This window comes from Myotis lucifugus, unplaced genomic scaffold (assembly GCF_000147115.1).
Source record: "Myotis lucifugus unplaced genomic scaffold, Myoluc2.0 scaffold_10368, whole genome shotgun sequence".
In the NCBI taxonomy this organism is placed as follows: Eukaryota; Metazoa; Chordata; class Mammalia; order Chiroptera; family Vespertilionidae; genus Myotis; species Myotis lucifugus.
Genome location: NW_005881416.1, coordinates 1 through 5,645, shown reverse-complemented (window position 1 = coordinate 5,645; position 5,645 = coordinate 1). Strand labels below are relative to the sequence as shown.

At 54.9% G+C, this 5,645-nt stretch overlaps 1 long non-coding RNA gene across 1 annotated transcript; it reads right to left on the bottom strand.

Moving 5' to 3' along the window:
• Window positions 1-344: 344 nt before the first annotated feature.
• Window positions 345-5,645, bottom strand: LOC102438627. The gene is made up of 4 exons (XR_331107.3): window positions 5,520-5,645; window positions 2,780-2,941; window positions 2,393-2,509; window positions 345-363 (listed from the first exon to the last, which is right to left on the bottom strand). It is a non-coding gene; the product is annotated as an uncharacterized LOC102438627 (long non-coding RNA).

Sequence of the window (5,645 nt, the reverse complement as noted above, 5' to 3'; positions counted from 1 at the left end):
AGCATCTATAGCCGCTTATGGCATACAAAGGGTTAACACAGCTCCACTCAACCCCACAGGGGGGGAGCTGGCATCACACCCATTTTACAGACAAGGGAACTGAGGCTCCCAGAAGAGGATGGGCTCTGGAATCTAGAGTCAGGGGCCTTGGTTTCAGTCCTGACCGTCACCTTCGAGTGGGGTGACCTTGAGACCTCTGAGCATCAATGTGTCCCCCTGCACCATAGGGATCATAACAGTACCCATCTCATTGAGTTTCCAGGACAATTAAGTGAATACATTAAACAGCAGTGCCAGGTGCCCCTCAGGGAATAGTCAATAATACCGTGCCCGGCTGGTGTGGCTCAGCGGCTGAGCGTCGACCTGTGAACCAAGAGGTCACGGTTCAATTAACCCGGTCGGGGCACATGCCTGGGTTGCCGGCTCGATCCCCAGAGTGGGGCGTGCAGGAGGCGGCCGATCAATGATTCTCTCTCATCATTGATGTTTCTCTCTCTCTCTCTCCCTATCCCTTCCTCTCTGAAATCCATAAAAATATATTTTAAAAAATAATAATAGTGTCATAACTTGGCACAGTGACAGATGGTTACTAGACTTGAACCACTATGCTGTAATGTCAACTCTAATTAGAAATATTTTTTCACAAAGCAGTGCCAGCCATTGTTCGGGAAAAGGGAGCCACAGCCGAAACCGGTTTGGCTCAGTGGATAGAGCGTCGGCCTGCGGACTGAAGGGTCCCGGGTTCGATTCCGGTCAAGGGCATGTACCTGGGTTGCGGACACATCCCCAGTGGGAGATGTGCAGGAGGCAGCTGATCGATGTTTCTCTCTCATCGATGTTTCTAGCTCTCTATCTCTCTCCCTTCCTCTCTGTAAAAAATCAATAAAATATATTTTAAAAAAAAATGGGGGAGCCACATGTGAACTGTTCTCACTACGACAGTCACCTTGCTGGGAAACCAGGGCCGCCTGGCCTGCCGTGTTTTGAAGAATGAAGGAGTAGGAGTTGCCTGCCCTCGGAATCAGGCAGGGCTCGGGGAGGAGAGGAAAGGGCATGCCGGGCGGAGGGCACAGCCTAGGGCCGAGGCAAAGGGGTGGCCACGTGGCCAGCGGTACCCCTCAGCCTGCCGTTCTGGCTCTGTCCCCCTCATTGTCCTCGGGGAGCCGGCTGAGTGGCTCCTAATGTTTCCATTTGCTTTTGGCTGCAGGTTGGGATCTGTTTTTAGCTTCCCTGGCTGGTCACACTCCCCCCCACCCCCCTTCCTGCTGGCTCTCTTGTTTGCTGTGGTAGAATAATGTTCCCGGACTTCCTGAGTTGCTTGTTTGAAGTCAGCCGTATCGATTGAATCTGTGTGTACGCAGCCTGAGATGCTCTGAGACCTGCCCCTCTCCAGTGGGCCGGGGTCTCGGAAAACCCTGGGGTGGGGGGTGCAGGGTGGGGGGGCGGGGGAAGGAAGCGAGGCTGGGCTCCCTTGGAAGATAAGTGGGTGATTTTAAGGCCCCAACACTGGCTTTTCCTCTTCTGGGCCGTGAGGGTTTGGGCGGCCGCAGTCGCCTCTCTGGGCTTTGTTCCTCTGAAGAACGAGGAGAGGAACATTCTCGATTGCATAGGGCTGTTGGGAAGGCTCAGTTCCACTTGCTCATTCAACATCTACTGATTTATTTATTAAATATATTTCTATTGATTTCAGAGAGGAAGGGAGAGGGAAGGAGAAGGGGGAACATCAAGGATAAGAATCACTGATCGGCTGCCTCCTGCACGCCCCCTACTAGGGATCCAGCCTGCAACCTGGGCTTGTGCCCTGACCGGGAATGCCTGTTTCTTAGGTTGACGCTCAAACCACTGCGCCACACCGGCCGGGCTCGACATCTATTTATTGAGCACCTACGAGGTGTCAGGCACTGTTCTAGTCTCGGGCAGTCTCAGGAGAATAAGGCAAAGTCCTCATCTTCAGGAGAGTGATAACCCGCTGATGGTTACAGACAACAGGAACTGTCCCCTCTGCCAGGTGACGAGGGGCAGTATGAGAACGCAGCGGGCAAGGGCTTGGCAGGACCGGGGCTTCTGTGGTCAATAGGGGTGGGCACAGAAGAGAGGATGAGAAAGTGAGCCTGGGTAAAGGAGATCCAGGCAGAAGGAACCACTTGTGCAAAAGGCCCTGGGGCAGGACCTGCCCGGGATGCTGGAAGGAGAGCCAGGAAGCCGGTGATGGGGGATGAGGGAGGATGAGCATAAGAGAAGAGGCCTTGGAGGGATGGACGCCAAATTACACAGCACCTTGTCAACAGGGGCTGAGAGTGAGTGCCTGGCACCCCCAAGGGCCTGGCTGGACTAGGGACCCTGTGGTTGAAGGAGACCCCAGCTGCCCACCTCAGACCAGTGCCTCACTCACCACCTTCAGCTGGCCTTTACTTCTGGGATGCTCAGGAGGCAGATCCAGGCGAGGGGGCGGATTCAGGTGAGGGGGCAGGTCCGGGTGAGGGGGCAGTGGGGGGGCTGAGGGGACCACCTAGGGGAGACAGAGGGTTATGTCTTCCTGCCCGGCGTCCCAGCACCAGGCCTGTTCCAGACATTGCAGAAATAATGGAGAATAAGGCAGAGTCCTAACCCTCAGGAGGGTTCAGACCGGAGGAGCCACAGTCCCAGGGGAACAGGCCCCTAGGACTCCAGAATCCTGTCACCAGCCCCTCCTCCCTCAGACCCAGGAGTCTGGCCCCCCAGCCCCCTTCTCCCTCGGGCCCCGGAATTTTAGTTCCAGCTCCCGCCTGGCCCTGCTTACCTGCCCCAGCTCTTCCTCGCCGTTTTCCTGGCCATCGCTGCTCCCTGAGTCCTCAGCAGTGGCCCTGGCTTCCGCTGGCCTCCCTTGGGAGCGATGGATACTCACGACCTCTCGGCCCTTGATCTGGCTTCGGCAGAAGGGGCAGGTCTGGCTGTCTGATTGCTGGGGGTGGCGGGGGAGGGAGTCAGGGTCTCCCGGTTCTTCTCCAAGTCCTCTGGGACCACAAGGGCCTTCATCTCCAGCAGAGTGAGGTGGGGAGGACAGACAGAGGGAGGCCCATGGGGAGGAGGGAGGAGGGAGCCATGGAGAGAGATGCAGGACAGGAAGGAGGGACTGGACCAGAGCCCGAGGCCAGGGGGGCGCACAAATGGGGAGCCCAGTGGAGCCAGGGTGTGGGCCCCAGCTATGGACGCTGATGCTATGGGCGAGGAAGGCCTGAGACACTCGCCTAGGCCCCCAGAGACCCGCCCCCCCACCGGGGCCAGTGTTGTGGCTGGACCAGCCCTGGTGGTTCTTATTATGGCCGCAGGATGCACCTCAGCAAAAGCCATCAGGGAACTTGGGAGGACGAGATTCATTACTCAGATCCTGGAGGGCACGCGGCATGCCCAAGGCCACTCGAGGAGGTCGCGGGAGGGCGCATGGACCTGGGGTCTGCCTCTCTTAGGGGCCAAGTGGGGTGGTTAGGGTTTGGTGGGTTCACTTTTCTTTTGTTGTTGTTAATCCTCACCAGAGGGTATTTTTTTCCATTGGGTTTTAGAGAGAGTGGAAGGGAGAGAGAGAGACAGAGAGAGAAACATTGATGTGAGAGAGAGTCATCGATTGGTTGCCCCTCACATGTGCAACCAATGTGTATGCGCCCTTGACGAGAATCTAACCACTGACCCACACTGGCTAGGGCAAGGTTCACTTAAAAAAATTTTTTTTTAAATATATTTTATTGATTTTTTACAGAGAGGAAGGGAGAGAGATAGAGAGTTAGAAACATCGATGAGAGAGAAACATCGATCAGCTGCCTCCTGCACATCTCCTACTGGGGATGTGCCCGCAACCCAGGTACATGCCCTTGACCGGAATCGAACCTGGGACCTTTCAGTCCGCAGGCCGACGCTCCATCCACTGAGCCAAACCGGTTTCGGCGACTTAAAATTTTTTTAAAAAATTGATTTCAGAGAGGAAGGGAGAGGGAGAGAGAAACATCAATGATGAGAGAGAATCATGGATTGGCTGCCTCTTGCGCATCCCCACTGGGGATCAAGCCCCCCTGGTTCAAAGGTCGACGCTCAGTCACTGAGCCACACCGGTTGGGCAAGGGTTCACTTTTCATTGGTGAATTTCAAGCATAAGAGGGGCCCTGGGCGGGTGGCACAGTTGGCTGGAGCATCGTCCCATACACCAAAAAGGTTTCAGGTCCCACCTGGTTAGGGTATATACCTGGGTTGTCGGCTTGATCCCAGCTCCATCCCTCGGGGGCACAAGTAGGCAACTCATCAATGTTTCTTTCTCAAATCAATTTTTTAAAAACCATATCCTCAAGTGAGGATTAAAAAGAAAAAATCATAGGAGCAGGAATTAGGGTGTAGAAAGGAAAAAGCCCGAGTCACTTAAGTAGGCTACCTAGGGCTTTCTACTGGGGAACTTCAGCCCAGCCGGCGTGGCTCAATGGTTGAGCTTTGATCTATGAACCAGGAGGCCACAGTTCGATTCCTAGTCAGGGCACATGCCCAGGTTGCGGGCTCGATCCCCAGTGGGGGGCATGCAGGAGGCAGCTGATCCATGATTCTCTCTCATTGATGTTTCTATCTTGCTCTCCCTTTCCTTTCCTCTCTCTCTGAAATCCATAACAAATTCTATATAATAAAAGCCTAATATGCTAAGTGTCCGGTCCTCCGTTCAACCAATCAAAGCGTAATATGCTAATGATATGCTAAGGCTGTTCAACCACTCACTATGATGTGCACTGACCACCAGGGAGCAGACAGTCAACAGGTTGACCAGTCACTATGAAGTGCACTGCAGAGGGCAGACGCTCCAACAGGTAGGATAGCTTGCTGCTGGGGTCCAGCTGATTGGGACTGAGCAAGAGAGGCTGGACATGCCCTGGAGCCCTCCCACGGCCCCTCAACACCGTTGGACCCCCATGCCGGGCCCGCCCCCACCCGTGCACAAATTCGTGCACCAGGCCTCTAGTATTAAATAAATAAATAAAATAAAGGGGAACTTCATGGGTGGGGGCAGCCTGGTTCCTTATCTCCTAGTTTTGCTGTGTCATATATCTGGCAATTTGTTTATTGGAGATGGGTATCTTTGAAATGGATGACTCAGCTTAATGTCAGGCATTTACATTACAGTAAAAAGTAGGTGATGTCATGCACCAGCCTCAGCTCCCCTCCCCAAGGGGCCTTCCCTGAGGGCTTCAGGGCTTGGACCCTCACTGTGGGCCTGGGAGGTGACCAGGGTCAGCTCTGTTCTCCAGAGACGAGGCCGAGGCTCAGAGAGGTGAAGCCACTAGCCCCAGGTTGCCCAGCGAGGGAAGGGAGGAGCTCTTTCCATGAATAATGTAGCTGGAGAAGGAGAAGCAGAGGTGACAGCCGCAGAGTGAGACAGAGACAGACACACAGACACAGACAGCCAGGCTCCAGGCCCTCGCCCCTGAGTGAGTCCCCGCTTTCTTGGGCCTCAGTTTTCCCATCTGATCCCTGAGGCATAGGGGAGACCCTTCAGGAGAGGGGAGACCCACCTGCCAGGTGGCCAGGCAGCGGCTACACAGCAGGTGCCCACAGGGCTCGATCTTCACGTCCTTGTTGGCTCAGCACAGATCTTACAGAGCTCGAACGTGAGTCATGGCCCAGTACAGCTGCAGCTG